The sequence below is a fragment of the Drosophila serrata genome, unplaced genomic scaffold (assembly GCF_035046125.1).
Source record: "Drosophila serrata isolate PLE 108 unplaced genomic scaffold, ASM3504612v1 contig_228, whole genome shotgun sequence".
Classification (NCBI taxonomy): Eukaryota; Metazoa; Arthropoda; class Insecta; order Diptera; family Drosophilidae; genus Drosophila; species Drosophila serrata.
Window position 1 is genome coordinate 396,469 of NW_028257126.1, and position 26,630 is coordinate 423,098.

Sequence of the window (26,630 nt, forward strand, 5' to 3'; positions counted from 1 at the left end):
TAAAAAGTTTAATACATAATTGTAATATGTTCCATAATATTTATATAACTTCGGGAAATGTTTGAAAAATATTTTCAAAACGTTTGTGTCTTTTTTGTTTTCATTTTTGTAATAAAGCATATCTAAAATTACTATATATTAAGTTGTACAATTTATACTTATGTAGGTCTCTTTAATTACCAGACAGCGCATTGCAATTATTGTACAAATTTATCTTTTTCTGCTTAATTTTCTCATATAGAATAAAGCTATAATATATATATTTTTAGTACGCACTGTACCACCGTTTATGCCACAAAAGAGCAACAGAGGAAGAGGCTTTACTTATTGCGCATAGCCCAAAATGTTCATGTCCTGATGCCACAATTAACTAAAAGCGCGCATCAAATTACAAACAAACGAACGACAACTGCCAGCCAGCAGCAACAACAAGGATAACTAGCACAACAACAACAACTACAAGGAGTGACAAGGACATGAAGCGGAAGCAACAACTGCTGTGTGTGTGTGGGTATTATTGTTATTTCAGTTGAAACTCGAATTGCTTGTAGATTTGTTGGCAACAGCTGTGCATTTGGCCAAGCAATTTCTGTCCGCTCCTTCAGGCTCCGCACATCTGCAATTTATGTATCCTTTGGCTTACAAGGATAGAGAATGTCTGGTATATGGTCAAGTATACCAACAGCTACACATTGTCTTCGGGCCGGGCCAGAACTACAGACAAACATACATAGATACATACGCCGCCCCTCATTGTAAGCTACTTAAGATTTTGCACAGATTATGCCTCTCATATATGCATGCTAAAGTAGCCGCGCAAATTGAGTGTGAGTTTTCCAGAGATAATCTTTACAAGCAATTTAAAGCTGGACAAGTGCTAATATAACAACAAAAGCAAAAAGATACTGGAAGAGTTACACGAAGAAAAATAAATACTTTAAACTTTGAGGGCAAAATAAAATATCTAAAGATATTGCAAAGATTATAAGCTAATATCTAAAGTATTTCCTTATTTGATTGACAATTCTTCCTTTTTATAATTTATATCTGTTGTCTGAATAAGTAAATATTTTGCCTCTGTGCATAGCCAGAAGTCAGAGGGGGCCATATCACGTGCGATCAACTAATTAAAGCAACAAAACCGTCTAAACAGGAAGCCTCCCATTAGCCCCAAAGAACAAAAGCCACTGGCAGGCAGACTCAGGCTCAGAGAGGAAGAAAAGCCAAGAGGGAAAACCTGGAAAAAGTTGCACTTGACTGATTACCTTTGCCTCAATGTTGGTCGTTTGTTGGATACTCGTTTTCCCTTCTTGCAACATTAATGAGCAGGAAGCATTTTCCTGCACAATATACCCTAGATTCAATTATGAATGAGTTTTAAATTACAGTTATAGGGCACAGTTCAGGTTCAGATTATATATGCCGATTTGGCGGTGTTAAAAAGTCCAAAAGGGATTTCCCCTTTACAAATCATAATAATAATTAGAGCAAACTCAGGTTATGTCTTAAATATTAGCTCATAATGATGTAAGGGATATTAAACTTGACAAGAGATTCTTAGATATTAAACTAATCTATAAGAATTTCAACAATTTAAATATGTAAACATACATTTTATATGATATATAAGCACCTGTATCAGATTCTTCTAGGTTACTTCAACTGATTAGTGTAATTATAACACTATCAATTTTCCAGCAATCTCCAGCAAATGTTTTAGCCAAGAAAGCCAATCTTAGGAGTCCCCAAGAACAAGCCCAACATCATCATCATTATCATCATCGCATTCCAGAAAAGCTTACAAGAGGGCGTGACTTCAAATGGGCAACCGAAAGAGCCGAAGCTCGAGGGGCAGGCAAAGGAAAGTGGGGAAAATCTCTAGGCAACCCACAGCTCAAGTTAGCTGAACTAAACCGAGCTGAAATGACTCACTGACAACAGACAGAAGCTGGCTCAGAAATCCAAAGGTTGGCTGCCTGGCATGCGTAGATAAATTGAGTTGAATGGAGCGCTACTGATTGGACTTACAATCCCCAAGCTGCAAGCTGGGTTGGCCACCTGTCTCCACTCCTCTTCCTCTTCCTCCTCCTGCTCCCAACGTATCTTTCAGATTTTCAATTATGGTTAATCATGCAAATGTTTGTCGCCTGTGAAAATGTTTTACATAATGCAAAGTGAAATGCTGCCCCATTCAAGAGAGTTTCATGCCGAGCAGAGCATTATAGTCCAATGCATACATGAATAATTGTCTTTTTGTGTGTCCATCTTGCAGATGCTTCTCGGATGCTGCTCCTGCTGCTCCTGGGATATGATGAGCTGCTGCTGCTGCTGCTCAGGTAAGCCGAGCAATTTTTGCTGCCTGATTTCACAACTCCGACACCAGAGTGTCAGGTTGTGGCACATTCCCTAGCCCCTACCATCATGATCCCACACCATCTCTCTCTCACACTCTGTGTTCTATTCTGGAGTCTGCTTCGGTTTGGGATTAGAAAACAACCCCCGAAACGTGTCACATTATGCCAAGAGGATAGGTTAGGAAGGGGACATGTCCTGTCCCTCTTGCAACCGATTTTGGTTTCGGGATTAAAGGAGAGAGAATGTCCATCCGAAAGGCATGTATCTTCATTGAGCCAAATGCGAAATACCTGCAAAAGGTAAGTGAGCATTGGAAATGCTGCAATCAAAGGGGATTTGGGTTGGCCAGAGGGATGAAACAAAGTAATTTGAAAGTGGTTAGGAAAATGATCTTTCGGAATCCTCAGGAAATGAACAGGTTCATGTGTTTTGTGATGCCCAAAAGTAATTTGAAATGGATTTCCACTTTATTCTGTTTGTGTATTGTGAATGGTAAGTCAAAGGCACAGAAACATTTCTGCATTATGAAAATTAATATTGCTAAATATACTGTAATATTTCCTATGAGTCGTCTCTTTAATCCATTCAATTATATTCCCTACAAGATTTGTGCAGATTTCCATGCCGTATTATATGAAATTCCAACTTCGTGCCGACTCTAATGTTTTTTGAGGTAATTTATCAACTTTTAATCAAATGTATTTCCCAGGCATATACGTTGATGCTCCCTGCCTTCATATAATATATGTTCGTTGCTCATGCCATTACGTGTTACGCAATCGCCACCCCGAAAATCCAGGAAAACTAGCCCCCTTCTCCTCCTCACCACCACCACTGCCATTGCTGGAAAGCCATGGCTGATCCTTTACAGTTTTTACATGCATTCCCATGCGTATTCCTCCCTGAATTTGAGTGTGTGTGTGTGTGTGTGTGTGTGCCATTTGGTCATAAATTCAAAAAGCTGGCCCAGCTTAAATTTTGGTTTTTCAATTTTTGAATGCCAGACCTCTGACAACCCTCGGACCTCCATGGACCTCCTCCTCCTCCTCCTCCTCGGTGGACCAGCATCTCGCATAGTTGTGCGTGCAACTGTGAAACGTGTTACACAGGACCGGCCAATGTCCTGTTCCCCCCTCCTTACCCTTACCCTCTCTCACCCTCGATCTGTCCCGTCACAAAAACCATGAGATTTCATTTAATTAAAGCATTTAGGCTGGGGTTTTTTGATTTCGACGCCATATGTGCGTTGAATATATTAAATATACAAACACAATCCTTTTCAAAGGACATCAGCCAGGCGGCAGCACCTAAACAAATATGTTAGATTGCCCTCGACTATACAACAACGGGAGAGAGAAGGAAAAAAGTGCAGCTTAAGAAAGGTTAAACAAAGGTTAAGCTCAGAAAGCAAAAGGTTCAAGCCTCAAGGCCCCAAAGCCAACTCATCAAAGTTATTTAGTTAAAATTAGTGCCTGTCGAGGATGTCTCCCCAATATGCCAAAGCAAACAAGACGACTCAGAATCATCCAGCCAAAGAGTCGAATAGCTCGAGGGCCTGGCAAAGGACACGAAAACGGTTTATGGGTATGGTATATAGTGGGGAGACTTTGGGGGACAATGTCGTGCTGCTGACAAGTGCGATGACAACGTCAAAGGCTGGCTCTCCTTCGAGCCAAGACTTCTGCTGCTGGTGCTGCTGCCTTTGCTGCATGCCATGCTCGACTAGCTGCGAGGCACCTTTGGGAAAAAAGACGCTCATCTGGAAAATCAACTTCGACTTTCGGGCCACCCAGGCAACAGCAGCAGCATCAGCATCGCCAAGGAGCCTCTGCAGCAGCATCAACGAACCGCAAATCATAAAATAAACTCTTTAATTACGCCTCACGACTTGCCAAGGCAGACACGCAACAAGCCCAGGCCACAGCCGAATGGAAAATTATGCAAAATGCAGCAGCAACAGCAGCAGCAGCAACAGCAACAGCAGCAGCAGCAGCAGCAGCAGGAACAGCAACAACAGCAATAGCAGCAACAGCATCGCTTGCGGAGAAGCCACTTCCGAAAATGTGAGTAAAATTATAAAATCTTTGGCACGACAATGTTGACGACGACGAAACTGCAAATTACCAAATTATAAACGAACAACAAGCAACAAACTGCTAAGGACAATGAAGGAGAACTTTAAGGAATCGAATCCTTGAGTTCTCCTTAGATTATTGAAAAAGTATTTGTAGAAAACTTTGTTGTTTTGCTAATACGAAATCTATTAATTGAAACCAAGTTAAGTTTTCCATTTTAATATAATTTTCCTTAGAATAATCATTGCGTGTTTGTAATTGAAATGATATTAAGTAGCCTCAAGCCAATTTTAATAATTCGTAGACAAAACAACCAAAGAGAAAAGGCAACATAATAAGAAATAATAACTTTATTTCAAATTACAAATGCAAATTAAATAATTGAGCTTAATTTGGGTATATATATCTTTATAAAAATATATGTATATTGGTATAAATTTTCTACTAAGCAATTCTTTAAGCTCAATACACTCAATTAATTTTCCAAAAGATAAAATGGAGAGAGTATTCCAAGCATTCCCCATAAGATACTCCCAAAAAAAAAACATCATTTAGCTGCCGATGATGAGGCAAAAGTGGTTGGAAAATACCGAGAAAGAAAACCGGGAGGAGGGGGGAGAAAAACTGAAAATGCACTCGGACTCTCACACACTCGGCCCCCTGCTGGAAGGCGCACATTTAAACAACAACCTGTCTCTCTGCACTCCCCCCTTTTTCTGGGCAATCCAGGGAAAAGTGCCCACCTTTCCCGGGGCTTGGCACCCACTCGATTATCACCGAAAAACGATTGACCTCACGAATTCGTAATTAATTTTCACAAAAGTTTTCCATTCGAAGACAAACTTCAAACAAAAGCAGTGCCTGTGTGTTAGTGTTAGTGCTGATGTGTGTGTATGCGGATTGGTTCGCTTTTCGGGTTCAGTTCAGTTTTTGGGATTGCTTTTGGAGGAGCTGCAACCTCTCTCCCCTGCCTCTCCTGCCTCATTCCTGTGGCTGCCACAATGTTTAAACATTTGAGCGCACACACATCTCTGTGGGGGGTGCAAAGTGAATGCTGTTGCTCATCTGCTCCGGCTCTTTGGATCCCAACTCGAACCCGATCCCGATACCTCTTTCTCCTCCCTCTGAATCAGTGCCACCTCTGGGCCCTCTTTCACCTTGTTGCTGCTGCTGCTGTTGCCGCTGTTGCTGGTTGCTTAGTTTGCCAGTTGTGTGTGTCGCTTAAGTGCTGAAACAATGTTCCAAGTTGTAAGTGCAACAAAAGCGGAGCCGGGTACATGGCAGGGAACGAAGCCAAAAACCAAACTGAACCGAACTCAAAAACTCAACTCAACTCGAATGAAACCTGGAGGAGTGCACCAAAAATAAAGTGTGTAAAAATGAGCAACTTTTTCAAGTGAGAAGCAACTATGTGGCATGCAGCTAGCTGCACGCTCACCACTGCTGTTGCATCTCGGGCGACAACGACGACAATGACGGGCAGATATTGGTCGGGAATGCACTGGGAGAAATATATTATATACTTATACATTTACAAAATAAAAATATATGTTATACTATTGTATTTTACTTTAAACTTTAGATATAGTTAAAAGAAATCACATATTTCTATTTAAGAGATTTAGTATAATTAAAAACTCATTAAATCAATAAGTAATTAATGAAACATCATTTAAAATATATGTATTTTTAAATTTTCCAGTGATCCCTTAAAAACCTTATTTTTGATATAAGAAATTTATAATTTTTCAGAATATTTGCTAATGAATGACTGCTGACAATCTCTGGGGAGATATTTTTCCCCTGTAGAACAACAACTTGCAAAGATACAAAAATTTTCACTCGTAATGTACCCTCCTCCTCTCCTCTTTTCCGCCCACACTTGCCCCGCTTTTCCCTCTACCATGTGTGTGTGTGTGTGTGTGTGCACAATTTTCAAACCGGCAGCGTAAAGTGCACAAATTGCAATTGTAGCTGGGGCGCGGGAATCAGGACAAGACTGAAACAGGGCGGGCGACAAGGAATTGGAGGAGGAAAAGGAGGTAGGAATGGAAGGAGGAGGAGCTAGAGGGACACACTGGAGGAGGAGGAGGAGCTAGAGGGAGCAGGAGGAGGAGGAGGAGGCGGAGGACCAGGACAGTGGGGCGGAAAGTGGCATCTAGAGTGTGTGTGTGGAGGCGTCGTCGATTGTAGGCCCATGCCTACAGCCAGACATGGTGGGCTCTTCAACTGCTGCAAACTACAGTGACTGCAAAAAGTACTCCCCTGTACAGTGAACACTTGACGTCGGGGCCACAAGACATTAATTACAGCGCTCAAGAAAAGAACCAACAAATGGCAAAGTGAATTAAAAGGAAGGGCTCACAAAAGTGGTAGCCTATATTGTAAAGAAAAATAGTAAAGACGGTATTAAAGGCAAAGTCTGATGATTAAAATAAACTAAAGTCGGAAAAAGAAATAAAATTATATGCTAATAATTGATATCTTATTTTATATTTAAATCAAACTTACCTATACATTGAATATCACCATTGCCTTTTGTGTGCCAAAGTCTTCTGAGCAAATAACTGAAATGAAGGAGAATATTATTAATTATTAAAATATATAATAATTAAGAAAACTAGAATTTAATATTTCAAGGAGATTATATAAGACATTTCGGAGAAATCCGTTTTCGATTGTTTTTTATTTTCGGTTTATTTTTGCTACAACTTTCTGAAATGAAAACGAAATAGACAAACAACCTGCTGAACTTGTCTTCTGACATAAACAATCTGTGTGGGATTTGGCAAATAGTTGTTTTATGCTTTTAATTATACGAAAGTGGATAATAATAAAGTAAATTAAATAATTGTTTTTCCTAATCTAATATCTGCAAAACTAGGTAATCGTTCTTCTTAGTCAATAAACCATAAAGATAAATGGTAAATAGTCACTTTTAAACCTATTCTCATCTATTTAACTCTAACAATATTGATGTTATTAATTACAAATTTTACATTTACCCCAATCAAAGTCTTTTTAGAGTATTTGAAATCTTTCAAAACCCCTAAATCCTACTTTCTCTCTAATTTTTTAGTAAGATTTTGTGCTTAGCAAATGCAAAATGCAAGTCCAAGGTAACCCCGGCACCATGTACATTGACACTTTGATATGATTGCAAGAGGAGTAAAGCTGTGAGATGCCAGAAGGTGTAGGGAACCAGAACTAAACTCCTACTAGGAAGGAAGGTGGAGAGAACTTGATAGGCGACAGACCAGAGGAGTCTTGTGGTTAGTTTCACCAACCAAAGTTTCATTTCGGGCCATCTACTTCTCTGCACAAGAACACATCAGTTTACAACTTCTGGTCAGTTCGTCGTGTTGGAGCATGAAATGACGATGCACAAAAATCGCTCGAAACAACAGGGGGGCATGGACATTCCATTCTTAAAGGTGCAAAAACCTTAAGTGGAGCAAAATATGTATACATTTTCAAAATGACAAAGTTGATGAGGTGGTCTTTCGGGGCGTTGGAAAATTAATTTTCGGCTGGGATGACATTCAACTCATTGCCCCTTTTGTACCGCTCACTTGCCAGGAGCCTTTGTTGTGTGACTTGTAACTTTAGTTTGTTGTCTGGGGCACTCACAATTTCGCTCTAAAGTTTAATTTCAACGCTTGACTTGGAAAGTTTTTTGCCAGCCAACCCAAGTGACAGGATACACTCAGAAAAATTAGGTATCTTTAGATATTGAATACAGTTTTTGTATGTTTATGCCAGGAAAAGATACGAGACCAGACTTAGTCATATAGCCCTACAGCGAGACATTGGTCCTTCGAGCCGGACAATCCTTTCGAGGTCTTCACTTTAAGATTATGTTATAGCTTCATCTTTCTATAATGAAGAGACTTAATTAATGATTTCGAATTAATCAGATGTTTGAAATGGATTTTTATCCTCAGTGCAGAGTCAGAAAGGTTGAGGCAAAAGTCGAGCGCGAACTCAAAGTCGAGCTGAAGCTGAAGCTATTGCTGAAGCTGAAACTCCTTCTGGCCAAGTCGACACAAATTGCAGCAAAGTTTTTTGGCATTCAAGTGTTTTAATGTCTCACGAGTTGTTGTGGAGTCACAGACTCTTGGCCCTCTTCCGCACTTCCCTCACTCCATAGTCACACACAGTCCACACACTCCGCACTCTCCACTCCACACATGAATTAATCAAAGAGCAGCAGCAGCAGCTGCAGTTGTGTGGCATTAAGTACGTGGATAGTAGACATGGGGGGCACAGCGCAGGTGGGTTAAGACCGAAAGACCGCAAGGCGGTGGCGCCGCTAGACAAATTCAACTTAATCAATTTAAAGTGCTTACCGCAAAGTCAACAGTTCAAACTAACCGCAACAGGAGGGCGAGAGGCAAGGCAAACAGGGCTGAAAACGCTTGCCCGCCCATAGTCATACTCTGGTACCCTATACCCCCTTTTTGGTCCTGGGTTATTAGGCAAATTGTCGCCACATAGATACACACTCACTCACACAACAACACACAAGCAGGAGCACAGCAGGTTGTCGTTGACCAACAAGTGACCAAGGTTCAGTTTTACCCCCCATGGACGGTCAAGTATTCCTTACACTTTGTTTTTTTCCTGTCTTGGCCCACCCCCGCTGCTCGCTGGCGGTTTCCTTGTCCTTTGTTTGCCAACGTGTATTTGTGTTTACTCTGCTGTCAACATTGGAAAATTATGAAAATTAATATGAAAATTGTTGCTATTTACGGCTAGTTTGCCTTGTTTGTGTGTGCGTGCGCCTGCTCACTCTCTCTTGGGTTTCAAGTGGGGCAATTGTTGGTTTTAGATTTAATTACTTGAGTCAACTTGAGCCTTAATTTGATTGAGTATAATGTGACATCGCTGTGAGGGGGCACCATTTACCCGGCCAATTTGGCGGACTTACGCACGGGAAGGACCCTCGAGCGACCGAGAATAAAAAAATCAACAACAACAAAAACATCCTTGAAGCGGACTGCGGATGCAAATCGATTGAGAACCCAAACAAAAAGTAAACACGCACACACTCGACATTTGCATCTTTGACAGCTCTATTGTTGGTCCTTCATCCTGCTCCTCGACTCGCATCCTGCCACGCACTCACTTACAATATGCAAGCGAAATAAGGGGGAAAACTGCATTGATTGCAATGCAGGATATGGAGGGGAACTTACAGGACCCCTTAAGGGCAATCGAAGATGTAAATGCCACCCATATGAAGGGTACATAATTTTTAAACGGTTTGGGAATAAAGTTATTTCATGTTATTATTGCAACATGTTGGCACAGTTTCGATTTACCTAAGCCCTTCAACTTTTATTACTTTTGTAAGCTCCACAACAAATTACAAAAAGGATTATATTGGAATTTTCTCCAAACAAAGGAGCAGTAAAATCATTCAAATAAAATCCCTGTACAGCAATAAAATCATAAATCCCAAATGGAAAATGTAACAACAACATTCACTGCAAAAAAGGAGCTCAATATACATATAGTCGTTATACTTTCTAAGCCACTTAAGCGTAATTTTTATTGTTCGCCCCAAAACTAATCCCATGTCAATTGTCAACGCTGGCGCTCAAGACACTTAAATGCAGATTATGCATGTCAAATGGGAAGCCCACATTTCAAAATCAATTAGCAGAGAGGGAGCTTTTCAAAATAATTCAGAGGAGAAAAAAAAAAAGAGAGGCAAAGAACAAACATGTGGGCCAGCACTAGAGTTGCCATTAAATGCTCGATTATAATGACAATTGACGGCTGCAATAAAACCAAATTGCCTCGTCAAATGCTCAACCAGCTGGACTAAAAGGCCAGGAACCAGGCTTGGGTTAGATGAGCTTCAGTTAACTCGCCTTGGCCTCCTCCTCCTGTATTTACTGTCATAATTTATATGCATTTATGAGCAACGCTTGGACAGAGACAGTTTTTATGGCAATTTTATTTCCTGCAGGCAAATAAAGCAACTCCCCACATTCAAAACTTCAACTTCATTATCGCGTTATCGCAATGCATTTTGCTTTCACCTCGCCCCCTTGCTTGATGTTGCTGCCGTTGCTGCATTATCGTGATTGCTGTAGTAAATGTTTTTTATTTATTATTATTATTTACAAATGCATTAAACACAATATTTAATTGCATCATAAAAAAGCGGCAGTCTGTCTGGCCCAATATAATACCCCATGTCTCTCACTCTATATCTTTTTCCACGATCCCTTTTTTCCAATGGCAATTGAACTTTACTGTAAACAGTGGTCGCCCGCTAATTGGCAGATATTGATTAGGAGGTACTTATGATTCTCATTTGGGAATTATTTAGTGAAAATTATAATTATTATTTAAATATTTGAGGGATTTTTAAGGGTTTCTGGAAACCAGATAAAACATATGGTTAGAGCTATCTGAAACGCCTCCTCCTTAGTACTCATTTCTTGCTAAAAAAAAAAAAAAAAAAACACTGAATTTGAACTTGAGAACTTAAAAGGGCACCTCCCTCAACAACTTACGCTTAGTGTCGGAAAAAACGTTGTTATTTCGCAAATTTAATTTCCTTTTTTGTTGTAAAATTGTTTTTAAATTTTTATATTTGTTTTTCTGTATACCCGTAACTGTACTGTGGTACCCGTAACCTCCTTAATACTAATTCTTTGTTGCAAACTTAATGCTGAATATGTACTTGAGAATTTTAAAGGAACTTCCCTCAACAATTTTCGCTTAATGTTGGTAAAAATGTTTATTTTGCAAATTTAATTTCCATTGTTTTCTAAGTTTTGTTATAATATTTATATAATTGTTTTCCTATATTTTGTACTGGTAACAGTAACTTCATCAGTACTAATTTCTTTCTACAAATTTAACTTTGTACTTGAGAATTTAAAGAGCACCTACATCAACAATTTACTCGTCATGTTGGTTATTTAATTTCCATTTTTTCTGTAAAGTTGTTACTTGTATATTCATACATTATATATTTTTACTATATTTTGTAATTTGAGTGACCACTGTACCTGGTTCTAGGTGCTCGTTTGTGCTCGGTGTCTGTTTATATTTGTCTCTCTGTTTTGTTTGCATAGTGCAATGCTTATCGCAAATGCTTTTCCTATATGCGTGTGATATTTTTATGAGTTCTTTTGACCCGTACCCTTCAGGTTTTTCCCCCGTCTATATTTTCCAGTTTCGATTTCGGTTGCCTGGCCCCCCCTCATTGTTGTTTTCCTGGCGGTTGCTCGATGTTGCTGTTGCTGCTGCTGTTGCCGCTGCTGTCGATGTTTGCTGTTCACAGTTTTTCGTTATTATTTACACAATTGACCCTTTCACACCCGAAAACTCATTGAACTTCATCAGCAACATGTACAGCGGCAGCAGGAGCAGTGTGCTGCAGTTGAAGATATTGCTCACGTACAGCTCCCCGCCTCTTAATCCCTGCCAGTTTGGAGTTCAAGTCTTGGGCTCAACTGTAAATAGTCATAAATGTTTTGTTTATGTTTACAATTTAGCTGCTGCTCTTGCTCCTGCCAATGTTGCTGTTGCTGCAGTTGTTGCAGTTGTTGCAGGCAGTTACTGCAGTTGCTCTTGCTGCTTGTTGCCGTGTTCCTGGCGCAGTTCGTGACTTCTCTAATGTTGTTGACGTGGTTGTTGCAACATGCTTCCCCATTGCTCTGGCCGCGGCCTAAAGATTTCTGAATTGGTAATGGAGCATGTGCAGTTCAGTGAGGTGAGCTGCATTTTATTGCTATCTAAATCGCTGACTCTTGGCCATGTATGTGGGGCCAACGGCAACCGAGCTGGTCCGAGCTGTCTCCGATTTTTATTTGCTTTTAATTTGACTCGAAACGGGGCTTAAATGTCAAGAGTTAGTTGTTCGTTCGGCCTTTAATCCACATAAGCACATAAGCCACTCTGGACGACTCTGCAACTCTGTGCTTTTGTTATTAATGTATTCAATTAAGTAACGGCACAACAATTAAACTCATTATGCATATGGCGGGGAAATGCAATGCAAATAGCCCCAAGCCCCACCACTAAACACTATTATTATAGCCGGGCAGCGAAAATAACTGTCGCTGCCTAACCTAAAACAAAAACTCCAATCGGGCCAACATTAAAACCATCATTAAATAAATTATAGCCCAGCGCCCAAAGCAATAATGACATAAAAAAAAACAACCAAATAAATCTAACATGAATTTTGTTGTGTAAACAAGGCTTAATTCATTTGTTGTTTTTATTCAGTATTTAAATGGATGTAAACGCCGAAATGAGGAGGAGAACTGTTAAGCCTAATGGAAGTCATAAATAATATATACAAATTTAGAGGTTAAACTAATGAAGCTCTGAGCTAAATGGTAAATTTTAGAAGAGCTTAACAACGATGGGAACGAACTGAGAATGGTTATTGAAAAATGTACCAAAGCAAGTTGTTTTATTTTGTATCTCACCTGCACTTGACATTTAATTATCAATTAGCTAGGCCGCATCCTCCGAAATAAGCTTATAAATATTTTAATTAATTTACATTGTCATGCATTTTTCGGCCATTCTTTAGCCAGGTGTCAGTCAGTCAGTCGTTCAGTTCAGTCACTGACAGACAACTGTGGCATATATAATTTATGCAAACTATTCCCATTTGAAAGGCATCGGCGAGAGAAGCGTGAATTTATTTATAATTTATATGGCAATTAAAAACTAATATTGTCAACTCCCACACAGCACGGCTGCTGCAATATTCAATTGCAAATTTATGCAAATTTTTAATTTCAGTTGACAACGACTAAATTGTAGAGGAGTATGGGCTTTGGCGAATGTTTTGTTGTAGTTTGCGAATTTTTCGGGGATTTTTATTGCATTTTTGATGACAACTCGGTGGGCATAAATTAAATAATTAAGTTAATTGTACATACGGGCAATGTGATTTTAATTATTTAATTCGAAACTCTGCATAACTTATGCTAAATTGTATTTTATTCTGTTTTCAATATCCGATGTGGTTAAAAAATTGCTTTGCTTTCTTCTTTGTTTGACTCATCGGGGGTCCAATGATTAATGACATTTAAAATGCTTTTCTTCATGATTTAGATAAGCCAAACTGAACGATTTAGTCTGGTTCTTTGTCCCTCCGACTGTATATTTTTGTTTGCATAATTAATGTCGCTCGCATTTGTTACAAGTTTTGGTTATTTGTCTTGCTGCTTGGATTAATTTTACCCCTCGATCTAATTTAGCCTGAATTGCCTGGAACTGAGTCGATTCAAAAGGGGCTTAAAGGGGCTTCTTCTTAAGGCTGTCGGTGGGCTTAACAACTTTTTGACTGCCATTCAATGAAGTTTGAGGCATGATAATGACAATGAGCTTCAGAGGGATTATTATGATTTGTACATATAACTTTATAAAGATTTGTTTCAAATTGCTAACCAAATTTTGTTAATATTTCACATTCATTTTGGAATTTCTGTTTCATTGATTAAGAGGTGTGAAAACGAAATCATTCAAGTGTAGCAATCATAAAAATACATATGTTCGCCTTTCTTTGGGTTGTGCCATAAATGTTATTTTATATTGCCCAACCTGGGTGCGACTTCTATATGGTCTTCTTCACGGAGTGTGAAGCTACTCCAGAGCTCCTAATTAATATAAACAGTTTGTGAACTAACACCAAACACTCGCCGCTAGAAACAGAAGGGGTGTTTGGCATTTCCTGTAATTTGTCGAGCGCGGAAATTGCTGGCTTCAGTTTTCTTTCTTTCTGTATTTTTTTGGGGCCTTGTTGCATATTAATTTAAATATAATTATGATAATTTTTATTGTCAGGAGGTGGGGCGCGGTGAAGTAAAGTGAAGTGAAGTGAAGCCTCTTGCCACATGCTTCGCCTTGACTTTCCAGAATGCCCTGGGCAAACAACCAACCCTTTTCCACCATCAGAAAGGATTAGTTATTGAGTTATTTTCACAACTAAAGTAACGACAGCCAGCAGGCAGCAACGGAAAGGGCGAACGAACCCAGAAACCGAACCAACTGACGCGGTTCAACAACATCTTGTGACTGACATTTGTGCGTCAAATTAAGTGAACTCTTTTTTTTCTCCAAGAGGAGGATCCGCCAGAGACAGAGCAGGAGGAGCACATGGTCAAGTCGAGCTTCCTGCCAGCCTCGATCCCTGAGTGACTGTGACTGTTGTTGTCTTCGGCCTGTCCCCTGCATTGCGTAAACTATAATTAATAACAAAACATGTTATGGTTATGGCTGCCGCTTCTGCTTCTTTGTGTGCCTGAAAATTGTTTCTTGTGCCCCGAGCCCAAGGCATGAGGCCACAATTCACCCAGACCCAGGCACAAAAGCGGTTCTCGTTTCTCGATTCTTTGGGTTCGTTTTTTAAAACTCAGATCCAGACCAAGACCGAGACCGAGACTGTCGAGATCCGAGAGCATTTTTCGGGCTGCTCAGCATATGTTATGCATTTTTTAGTTGTCTTCGGCATTCAAAAAATTATGTAGCATTTAATTAGCGCATAATTGCAGCATCAGAGGCAGCATCCAGGGCACAGGCCTCATCAATTTCAATCGTTGGCGTGTTGAAAAATCTTTGTAATCCGCTCGAGAGAGTATTTTTCAAAGTAATATTTTAGATAAACGAAGTTGAAAATACTCTACTTATTCTAGCAGATAAATATACTTACATAAAAATTGTTCAGTGTTTATTTTGAACTTAAGAGTTGGTTCTGGAATCTGGAAGAAGAAAAGAAATCAAATATATTACATTTTTATTTTGTAAAATTTGATTATTTCTATAAAAAATCTGTCTTAAATCATACAAGAGGATTTTAATTTCTCCAACTTTTACCAAAAGCGAATTTCGACATGTTCCAAAGACAAACTTTTGGTCATAATTATTTATCCCCTCTTGCAACAAAAAGGGGCATACACAAAAAATATAATAATAATCCGAAGCCCTTTCACCAAATCCGTTTGCTACTTACAAGGGCGCAGGCTCAACCCCAGTCAACCGCAAAAAATAAAAAATAATAAAAACCAAAAAAAAAAGAAAAGAAAGACTGTCACTTGTCAAAATGTCTGCAATTCCGTGAATTCAACTCATTCTGCTGCCGCCTTCTATGTGTGCGTCATTGTCTAAGGATGCAATTGCCGAGGACGACGAGGACGAGGACGACGACGCACAAGTTCAAAAGCAGTCAACAGTTCCGCTCGTTCCCGTTTGAAACTCCTGGTTTCGTCGTCATCCTCTGCCACATCGTCATCATTACAACATCATCATCATCATCGTCATCCTTATCCTTGGCGAATTTCATGCCTTGTCGTTGCAGTAGTTCCTTGTGGCTTGGCAAATACTCAACAAACCATGAAAGTAAATAAATGTTTTGCAACGTTGCAGAAATAAAATGCAATTTAAGTCACACAAAAATGGCTAACAACAGTACACGGCAAGAAATTTTGTTAACATTTGTTTGATCTGTTTTAGAGAAGGTACTATTACTTTTGCATATATGCTATACAAAATGTACATTTGATTACAATTACTTTAACTTTTATGTCTTGTGACCTATTGTTTCTTATTGTGAAGGGTTTCAGTTATGTCTGCTCGACTTTAAATACATAATTGGAGACGGGAAACAGGATTTAGACTAGTTTCAATCGAGTTTTAACTTCCAATCTCATAAGTGAACATATTTTGTTACGATTAAACCTACTGCAGAATCCGACTTAGAACGCTTAAGTATCTCATTGCAAGGAAAGGATTTAAAACCACGTAGTTTTATACCTTTTTTAAATAACTTTATAGGAAGAAAATGCTTCAAACTAGAGATAATAAGAACTAATTCGAAAATATTACTAATTTCATCATTTTTTTTCTGTGCTACAACTAAAACGTATCTGGAACGTTGCAGTTCGTGAAGGAGCCTGGAAAACTCGAGGTCCTGGGCTGCATTCCTGCCTTCCTTTCCCATTTTGATTTGTTTATTTCGTTTCGCTCGGCTCTTATTTTGTATTATTCCTACTGCTGCTCCTGCTGGTGCTGCTCCTTTTTTTTGCTATGGCAGTTAAAGTAACCGGGAAAAGCGTTCCGGGGGCTTCGAACTTTTGCATTTTATTATGTTTTTCTTTTATTTTCTTTCATTTCGTGGTTTTTTGTTTCTATTTTTATTCGTTTTGGCACAAAGAAAAGTGAAATGTTTTTGGGCGGTTGGGCATTTGCTTTGGATTTTAGAAGTTCTCGCGGGGGAGCATCGTTGCAATTGCATTTCCACAGACATTTAATAGCAACAAACAAACAAAAACAAAAAACTGGAAAACGCTTTAAAATAATTACATGCGAGAATTTTCCCCCTCACCAGGAACAACAATGCGAGGAGTAATCGTAAAAAGTTGAGAATGAATCACCACCAAACTGGCATCATTCACAGTCAAAAAAAAAAAAAAATATAGGAGAATTTGGGCATCATTCAAAGTCAAAGAGTGAGCATTTGTTCGGTCACAAAAGATCAGAGCGCCGAAACGAATTAATGGATCAACGATCTTATCAAGTGAACAGAGCGAAACCAATTGAGCCAAGTGAAGAGTGTTTTTTTCCCCCTTTTGAACTAAACCTCTTAAAATTGAGTCTAGGTCTAGGTGTCTATCTAGATTATACCATATGTTACAAGCAGGTAAAGAAGGATTTACCAATGTTAATACAACTTTCTTTTCTAAGGTTTAAAGTTAGGTAGTTTTTTCCTATACAAATTTAATTGCAAAGTGCCAAGTGCAATTCTCGCAAATGCACTTCATCTTTCGCATGAGTATTTCCCTCTTCAATCAGCCATATCCATTACACATCCGTCCCAAGCTGTGAATGATTTAAGTGATTCGGTGTGCCTATTGTATTATTTTCAGTCCCACAACTCTCTCTCTTTCTCTCTCCTCACCCACCTTCTACTGAAATGCAGAAGAACTGCAATAAAACAAAATAAAAACAAAAACAAAAAAACAAGAACCAAAACAAAAACTGATGAAAAAACAACACACACAAACATGAAGGAAAAGTGCAGTGCAGCAGCGAATGCCAGACGAAACGGAACAATAATTAAAGCAATGGCAAAAGCAACAACAACAACAACAACAACAACAACAACAACAAAAATTCGGAAACACACAAAATAAACAAAAAACATAAATACAGAAATAACAACAACAACAAGTGAACAACAACAGGAAAGAGGTACAAGAGCTGCCAAGAAGGAAGCAAAAATGCAACGCAAAGCTCTCTCTCTTTTTTTGAGCAAGGAGATACGGGTCCTCACTGCCTTTCTCCTGGCAGGATGGGCAGGATTTATATACATGCTTTAATAGGGAGGGAATTCCTAAAAAAGGGTTGCAAGATGCAGCCCAAGGTCTCCCTCTATAATGCGTTGCATCGTCGTCCTTGTATCTCTCAGATACATAGGGTATATATTGTTGAAGATGATTAAAGAACAAGTTGGATGTATCTCAGCCGAAATTTAAGAGAAAAATTTAAATTAGCTATGCAAAAAATGTTTTGTATAAAAAACAGTATGAGAGTACTTTAATATTATAATATTTTATCATATTTTAGTTTGTTTTATAATATTTTCCGATATATTTTCATCCAAAAACCTTTAAAATATAGCTTGTTTACTAAATATCTCCTAATAGAGCGATTTATATTTTTGTTCGAAATATTTTTATGCAAAAATGTTAATGAAATCTCAAAAACATACTAATAAAATATGTAAATGCTTTTTTAAAGACAGTTACAATTTAAATTAGCTAAATATAAGTGGTTGTACATCAAAGAATAAGGAAATTATCCTGATTATTGTTATATTTTAATGTTTTATAATATTTTTCAATTTATTATCGTCTAAGAACCTTTAAAAAATATAACTAATTCACAAAACAGAAATATTTTAATCTAAAATAATCGGTAATATATCGATAATTTACCAGGTATCCCCCTAGTTGATCCCCTCTACATTATCTAACATCCTCGACGTTGTTGTTGTTGCTGGTTGTTGTTCGGTTGTCATTGATGCCCCCTCCCCCCCATCAACATGTTGTTTTTGCTATCCTTATATATATATTTTTTATACTTTTTGCTGATGATCCACCAGCAGGGCCAACGCCAAGGCAAAAATCAGTGCAAAAGGCGACGTCGCCGGGTGTCGTTTGCAGACAACTTGAAAAACATGAAAACGCGAGGGGCTCCCACCGGCTACCTCCTATATAGAGTGCCCCTACTACACCCTACAGTTGCAGCCACTCCCCCTTTTCCTTCTATTGACAGTCACGTCAGTTAAACTGCTAGGAACACACACGCAGCAGGGAAGAAGACACAGCGGCGTTCAGTACAATAGGTTTGCAGTGTTTTGCAACTGTTTTTGAAATACGAAATTTAAAATTCTTGTTACTTTAATATTTCTTAGAAGAAATATTTGAAACCTTATATAGTTTCGCGACAGAAATCTTGAATAATTTATATAACATTTAATATAACTAGTTACTTAAGCTACCAAATCTATATCAACGATTTCATTATTTCTATTTTCTTGACCCCGTCTGTTGATAGGAAGACACCCAGAGATTTCCCAGACAAGCAGGTGGCAAAGGCTTCGGGCCAACAGAGAATCATGAGGCCAACATCATGAGCCAGCTTCGGTAATTGCTGTCCGGGCCAAATGCAAATGCTGTTGCCTTGCGTGTCTAGATTCCCGACTTGGATGCTGCAATGCTGCATATAACATGGTGCTGGCTCTGGCTGTCCTCGTCCCTGTTGGCCTCGAATTATGTTGTTCTTCCCGGGAATTGGTTTGGCCTTCTGACAGAGTCTCTCCCTCCCAGGCCGCCACAGAAATACCCACTGCCACCCTCTTGGCTGGAATATGATTTCAATTAGAGTTCTTTCTAAGTGATTGTGGCACTCAAAAGGGATTAATGATGTAGTTTTTTAGTTATTAGAGTTGAAAAATGTTGTGTTTTACTTAAAATTTGAACTTAAAATGTACTATTTGAGCAATATTTAACCATTTAATTATTTTACTATTTAAAAGAAGGAAAAAAAGAAGCTAAAATATTTGAAAACAAATGATTTTCCTTATTATATGAAAAACAGATGTTATCCATGTATGTATTATTTTGAAAGTCTGGATATATATTGTTAAGGAATGTATAAATAAATATGCCGAGTTCTCTACTCTGATTTATTATATTTACCATGATTTTTATTAAGTTTTATATTATTTTAAAATGTGGTTTATTTGAAGATAATTCACAAAGTGAAAGTATTCTCGTATATAGATTTATTGTCATTACTTAAATATTGTTTTACTGTAAAACTGTAATGTGTAAATATTACTTCAAGACATGTCTAATTTCAAATGCTAAATACATTAATGAATGTTACTTATTCGATGGTAACAAATTAAGTAAATAACCGCAAATTAACCAATAATAATACACCAAACAAATAAATATACAAAAAACACATTCATACTCCAATTTGAGTGAATCTTAGACAAACATTATCCCCAGAACCCTATTCCATATTGCTCCTCCTGGCGGCGAATGGCAAAATATGGGCTTAAACAAATTTATTTATAACACAAATTAAATAACTCAGAGCAATGGACTTGACTCTGGCTGCCACTAAATTTGCTGGGCAAATGCAATTTGCAGATTTACTAACCCCCAGCAGCAGCAGCTTCAGCGGGAGCAGAAGATGAAAACAGAGCTGGACTTGCAGTTGGAGAAAATTGCAATTGCAATTACCAAAGCGGAGAAAGAGGGGAAGGTGCAGGAGGAGCAGCTCCATGCCACGAGTAAAACAACTAAACCACGCCGAGCGACGACAGTTTGACTTGCAATTTTAGCTGCACCAGCAGACCCCAGCAGCGAAATCAGCGAAACCGTGGCCGCCGCATCATCCCCATCATCATCATCAAAGGAATCATCATTAACAGCATCATCATTAACAAAGGAAGTGGGGTAAATACAAGCTTTTCCGACTATACAATACTCGGTGCTGCAATCTGTAGCATTTTTTATTTTACTAATTTTATGCTTTCAATCAGGAATCAACCAAAAAAATATATACACATATAAATTATAGTTAAATTTATAATTCAAAATATACAAATATATCATGTATAAATTCAATTTAAAAGTTTATATACAATTCCTCTCTTACATTTCGATGGCCAAATGCCACATACCCTTGCAATCCTCTAGGACAAAGTACTAAAACCGCGCGCGCGCCTCGACCATATCCATTACTGGCCAAATAAGAGCAGGCACAGAGAATGAAGGAGTCTGGGGATCGGAAACTGGAGCTGGAGATGGCGGGAGGATGAGAACGAGAATGAGAATGATGCGATGTGGAGCAGAGGGCCGAGGACAGCGAGTAGTTGTTGGCCCTGCGGCTGCTCGGCCTGGCCAAGTTTGCGAGAAAATCGATTTGAGCCTGCCTGCCTGTGCCTGCGCTCGCACGGGCGGGCCTTTTGGATGCGAGTGTCCAGGTTTCAGTCCCAAGTCCCCAGGTCCAGTACGAGTCCGAGTCCGAGAGGCCCAGTCACAGTCCCATTCGCAGTGCCCGGTGCTCAGTCCCATTGCCGTTCCCATTCCCAGTTGGGGAGTTTTACTCCTGTTCGCTTACACAGGAAAATAATTCTGGCTAACAAAAGATTAGACTAGGAGTCTTTTTGAAACAAAATTGCTTACTTTTTTTTGCTTGCTTTTTAAATTAAAATACAGGCTTGTAATCAATTAAAGTAACTTTAATTGCATAACTCCTTTGTTAGGACCTTTTTTGGCTACCAACTAAACCTATCACAGAATTATTATATTATCAATAATTCAACATTTTATTCCCAAAATGATCCATCTAAACATCCCAATTTGTTACTATCATTTATATGTATTTTTGTGCAGTGTCCATCTGTTTGTTTGTTTGTCGCTTTTAATGCTGAACGTAGCTGGCGGAGGCGACTCTTGACTGATTTTTATGCTTTTGGCCCAATTGCCCCGCTGTTGCCGCCACGCTGGACTCTGAGAGCGGCCTCCAATGGCCATCGACCGGTTCTCTCTCCCTTTTGGCCGGGCTTACGCCTACCGATCCACTCGGTCCCGCCACCTCCTGCAGGCCACCCATTAGCGGCCCTTTGTTTGACTTGCAGTTGCAATATAAGGTCATTCCTCTGCTCTTGTTCTTGCCGGTGCTGTTTTTTTTTTCTTTTCGTTTTTCTGTGTCCGTTGCCGTTGCAGTTGCACGCTTTTCGTTTCGTTTGATGGCTGCGCACGCGGCCTTTTGTTAGTTTTCCCCATCCAATTTCCCATTTTTTTTTCTTGCATTATTATTATGCTTCTTTCGTATACTCTTTAGGGGAGCGAAATCGGCGAAATCGCGGCCTAATCACTTCATTAGGCGGTATCTACCCACCCCTTTTGGCCATGTTAACACGTTGTTCCGCTGCAGCAAGTTGCACGAATCTTTTAGGGGATAAAAGTGTAAAGGCAAAAAAGTGGGCTTTAATTGAAAAGTGTGGAAAGAGTAAATGCTACAGCGACTTTTGCTTTTAATTTCGAAACTTGCCACTTTTTCTTTAATATTTTCAATATTTTATTGAAATTTAAATCGCAAAATCCACCTTCTAAACTTTGTATACAAACACTTAATGAAGCCCTTCTATTCATAATTTCATTATCAACTCAAATAACTAAACACTAAAATACCTCATTAAATCGTTTGCAGGTTTCAGCCATTTCAAATTAACTTAAATTACCTGCAGCGTGTAAAAAAGTAAACTCCTGTGTGAAAATGAAAACTTTAAGCTTCTGATTTGCGAACCCGCATTGTATTTGCCTAAAGTTTTCTCACAATTGTGCGGCGAACGACAGCAGCAGCAGCAGCGGCAGCATCAGGTGCTGAGGAGGCTTCGCTCGCTTATCGCATAATTGGTAGCAATGTTGGCTGCCACTTTTTGCGCCGCGGCTTCTGTGGCCCGAACCCTGGACTTCTCCGTCTCCGACTCCGTCTCCGTCGCATTCCAGAGATGCCGGCAAAACACTTGTCAGCGACTTAAATGGCGCGCAGCTGTGCGGCATTAGCTGGGGAGCTCTGGAGCAGCTAAGGAGCTGAGGCTGAGGAGGCCACTGTGGAACCAAGGGAGCTGAGCTGAGTAAGCCAGGTGAGAGGGCGAGGGGCTGACCAGGCTGGTGGACACACCTCTTAAGGAGGTGTTGCAACCGCTGCTCCGCTCCAGAGGGCAGAAAGGGGGGACGGGGTTCAAGGCGGTCCAGTGGCGACATTTGATGTGATTATTGAGTTATGCCCACGGGGGCAGGTGCCTGGCATATTTCGCTTAATTTTCTGATGAAGTTATTCACCGAGATATGGAACGCAGCGAAAATGTACAAGCAAGTATTATAAGCAGAGAGATAAGCGGCCGAACAAGAACGCAAAAGAGGCTGAGCAAGAAGGTGTGTTCCGCGGATTTAAAAATAATCGCCTTGCCATCTTAAAAAGTAAGCAATTAAATTGTTTATTTTGACACTTTTGCGACAGGTACTTGAAACATTTCATTGGTGCGCTGCACTTGGGTCTCTATATATTGTTATAAACAACATAATATTCTTATTAATTTTGTGAATTTTGGTTTTGTTTAAGAAAACTTTTCTTTATATATTCTGAGTTCTATATTATTTAAATGTACTATTATTATTATTACTATTATTATGTTTATTTAATATAACTTTTACCATACTTAAATAATTATATTTACTTTGGAATAAAATAAATCTGAATATAATGTATCTAAGATTTTGAATATGAACACAAGTTCAGATAAGGATTGATGACATTAAATAAAAGTTCTAGAAACTAGCACGGAAAAAATATAAAATATTTCAAACTCCTTAATTTGTCGTTAATTATTCTACACGTTTTGTAGAAGTTACATCAACTCCGGAAAATTACATTTAGAAAACAATTCTGTATCAGAACTTGCAGTTAATTTTTAACTTTTATTATTTAAATGTAATCTTCTATTTAATATGAACAGGGCATACATTTCAAAAAAAAATTTGCAGGGCATACATTTCACAAAATAAATTTGTAATTTTATAATAAATAAAAATAAATAAATAAGTGTAAAATGCATTTTAATTATAACATTTCAAAACTCACTAATATGAAAAGTTCACCTTGGAAATGTTTTTCTTATAAAAATTCTGTTGTTAATTATAGAGATTTAACTATCTTAATTAACATTTTTTAATTTGCAATTTCAAAAAGGAAATTGTAATCTATAAAAGCTCACTTCTAACGCAGGATAATAATGATAATATTCATTAGGAAATGGCAGAAGGAAGCGCTGCATAAATAATTAACATTTGTCAGGAAATCCGTGGGCAGAGGAACAATAAAAAGCGAGCAAGGAGTCAGATTAGATAAGGGAATCGAAAACAGCAGGCACTACAAAATCACCGACAACAACTACAACAACGATGGCAGAAGGAGAAGCAGGAAAAAAAAGAATAACAACTACAACCCCAGAGGATAGGATGAGAATGGGAAAGGAATAAAAACATAAAAAAAAGCGGCACAGATTGCCAGAACAACAACTAAACACGGGCGCACACACACACACACACAGAGAGAGACACACAAACGTAGAGAATTTGAGCTCTCCAGCTGTGTTGTTCTTGTTGCTGTCGGTTTCTTTCTCGTTCCTTTTGCCCTGCAATCAATAAAACGGATTAGGAATATCCTTTAAATGCGGCGCTTGGTGGAGGCTGCAGCACATACATACACGCACACTTGCACACTCACGCACACTGCAAATCTTTTACAATAACACATACACACACTACTGTATAAAATAGAAGAAATAAAAGTAGCGGCACTTACTTTTCGTTTTTCGTAGAGCAAATTAGGAGTTGGTGGGTGACGGAGGCTGGAGAACACAAGGAGGAGACGAAAACAAAACCGAAAAACGCACACTCAGTCACGCACACACACGCACGCCACGTAGGGCGAAAGATTTACCGTTGGGTTACGCGACGGCGATGCTGGAAAAGTACGAACAAGAGGTGTAGGAGCAGGGCCCGAGAGCCGTGTCTCTCCTTTGGTTTCCTATTTATTTATCCAAATTCTTTTTGTCACTTGCACTTGCCAAACTTTGACCCAAACGACCTTGCATATAGAGTGTGTTTTTTTTTGGATTTATATGCGAAGCTAAAGTAACTTTTTAAAATGCAATTATCTCGTTCCGTTGATGTTTTTTTTTTCTCTTGCAAGAAGAGGAACACACACGACGTTTAAAATTAACAAATTGATGCCGCCGCTTGGTTCTTCGTTTTACCAGCTTCTCCGTTGCGTTATCACGATTCCTTGTACTCGCCTTTAATGGTTAATGGTAATGGTTATTTTCCTGCTTGTTTGCTTCTTAAATTGCACGTTTTGCTACCGTTTTCAATCACAACACTTGCTCTTGTTTTTTTTTTTTTTTCTTATATTTTGTGTTTTGGTTTACAGTAACATTCGAGTTTATGTTTTGCCGGCGAACTTTTAATTTCCTAAAAAAAATGTTTTTACCGGCGTCTTTCTTTTCAGTTCGTTCACAACAACAACTACCCGCTGTCTTTAGATTTTTTATAGGGAAAACCCGGTGTTCAGTTTCCCAGTTACGACTTTTCCGTTTTCCGCGACGGAGCGGTACGATGTGGCGTCATGAAACGCGGAACAAATTTTTTTGAATTTACTGAACTCCTCTTTCTTATATACCGCAATTTCGGCCGACATTCGAGTTCGAAGTTCGAAAGAGTTTCGAACTGAGAGAGCGTGGAAGAGCGTGAGTTAACAGCAGTGTTTCCAGTTTATCTCATTTCAGGCTAGATGGGCCATTTCCGAAAATGAGAGAGCTTAAGATATTAAATGTTTTGAAGATGCTAACGTGCAGTTCATTATGCAGCCCCCTTAACAATTATAATTAATTTTTAATTATATTTAACTAAAATAAATAAATATTAACTAAAATATTTTTATTCCTTTCCGGCATTTCGATTAAAGATACAACTTAAGTATTAATTGAAATTATCTTGTATTTAAATATAATTTATTAAAAATATGGTGAGTAAATTTTTCATTTTTTTTTTATTTCTTACATATTTATATAAAACGCATGATTAAAACATTAAAAATATGTCTCAAAATTCAATGCAAGGCAAAATTATATTAAAATTTTAAAAAGTATATAATTGTTGAAAATATATTATTTGAATTTTTTATGCTACAATTATTTTTTGCAATAGCAATTCCAAACTAAGAACTCTAGGAAATTGTTAATAATTAAAAATCGTTTAAATCCATATCAAACTAAACTGATAACAAACATGCTGATTCGTTCTCTTTGATTCTCTTTTTCGGCAGTTTGAATTCTCTTGTTCATGCCGCTCGGGTGGAAGCGAGATAGATGCAGCTGGTTCGAGTTCGAAGTTCGAACGCGTTTCGAATTGGGAGAGCGTGAGAACGTGAGAGCGTAAGATAACAGCAGTGTTCCAAGTTTAGCTTATTTCAGGCTTGATCTAGCATATTTAAAATGGACAAGCTAAATTATTTTGATATTTTCGCTGATTTTCCAACAGTTCATTTGCTAGGAATTTAATTTTCTTTTAAAATATTGAATATTTCAGCCAAATAACAATAAGCTAGTGGAGTCACTTTGAGTTATTTCAAATGCTTTCCTTTTTCACTTATAATGCACAGGTGGAACCAGTTTTAATTCAAAAGAACATCATATAAACAAAATTTCGGTATTATATGTTATTAATTACTTTAAATTAAATACTTAGCAAACTGATAATAAACCAGCATAATAATGTTGTAAGTTTTCTTGCATTTGAATTTGGTTTTTCTTAATTTTCAAACAGTGCTCGTTTTTAGCTTGTTTTAGCTTCGAGGCTCGTCCCTTGGTAACATTGAAGAGAGATAACATTAACAGTTGGCTGCACAGACCATGTAGAATGTATGTAATGCTTGGTTAAAGTAATGTAAAATTTCAGGGCGGAGTAAGAAATAAATAAAATTAGATAAATAAATAAAATACAAGTTCTTAACATTTAAATAAATCAACAAATTTTAAAGATCATCACAATTTAAACATGAAAAAAATAT

At 38.3% G+C, this 26,630-nt stretch overlaps 1 protein-coding gene and 2 long non-coding RNA genes across 7 annotated transcripts in view; 1 reads left to right on the top strand and 2 right to left on the bottom strand.

Moving 5' to 3' along the window:
• The window catches only part of LOC110188097 (Shal K[+] channel interacting protein), a 148,085-nt gene extending 141,035 nt beyond the window's left edge, over window positions 1–7,050 (bottom strand). For all 5 annotated transcript variants that reach the window (XM_086829894.1, XM_086829893.1, XM_086829891.1 and 2 more), the window contains exon 1: window positions 6,942–7,050. The gene's annotated coding sequence lies outside the window, so the exon portion shown is untranslated. The remainder of the gene's footprint in view (window positions 1–6,941) is intronic.
• Window positions 7,051–7,284: 234 nt separating this feature from the next.
• Window positions 7,285–25,211, bottom strand: LOC147644130 (uncharacterized). The gene is made up of 2 exons (XR_015270991.1): window positions 24,366–25,211; window positions 7,285–15,175 (listed from the first exon to the last, which is right to left on the bottom strand). It is a non-coding gene; the product is annotated as an uncharacterized LOC147644130 (long non-coding RNA).
• Window positions 16,316–25,211, top strand: LOC147644131 (uncharacterized). The gene is made up of 2 exons (XR_015270992.1): window positions 16,316–22,644; window positions 25,071–25,211. It is a non-coding gene; the product is annotated as an uncharacterized LOC147644131 (long non-coding RNA).
• Window positions 25,212–26,630: the final 1,419 nt, after the last annotated feature.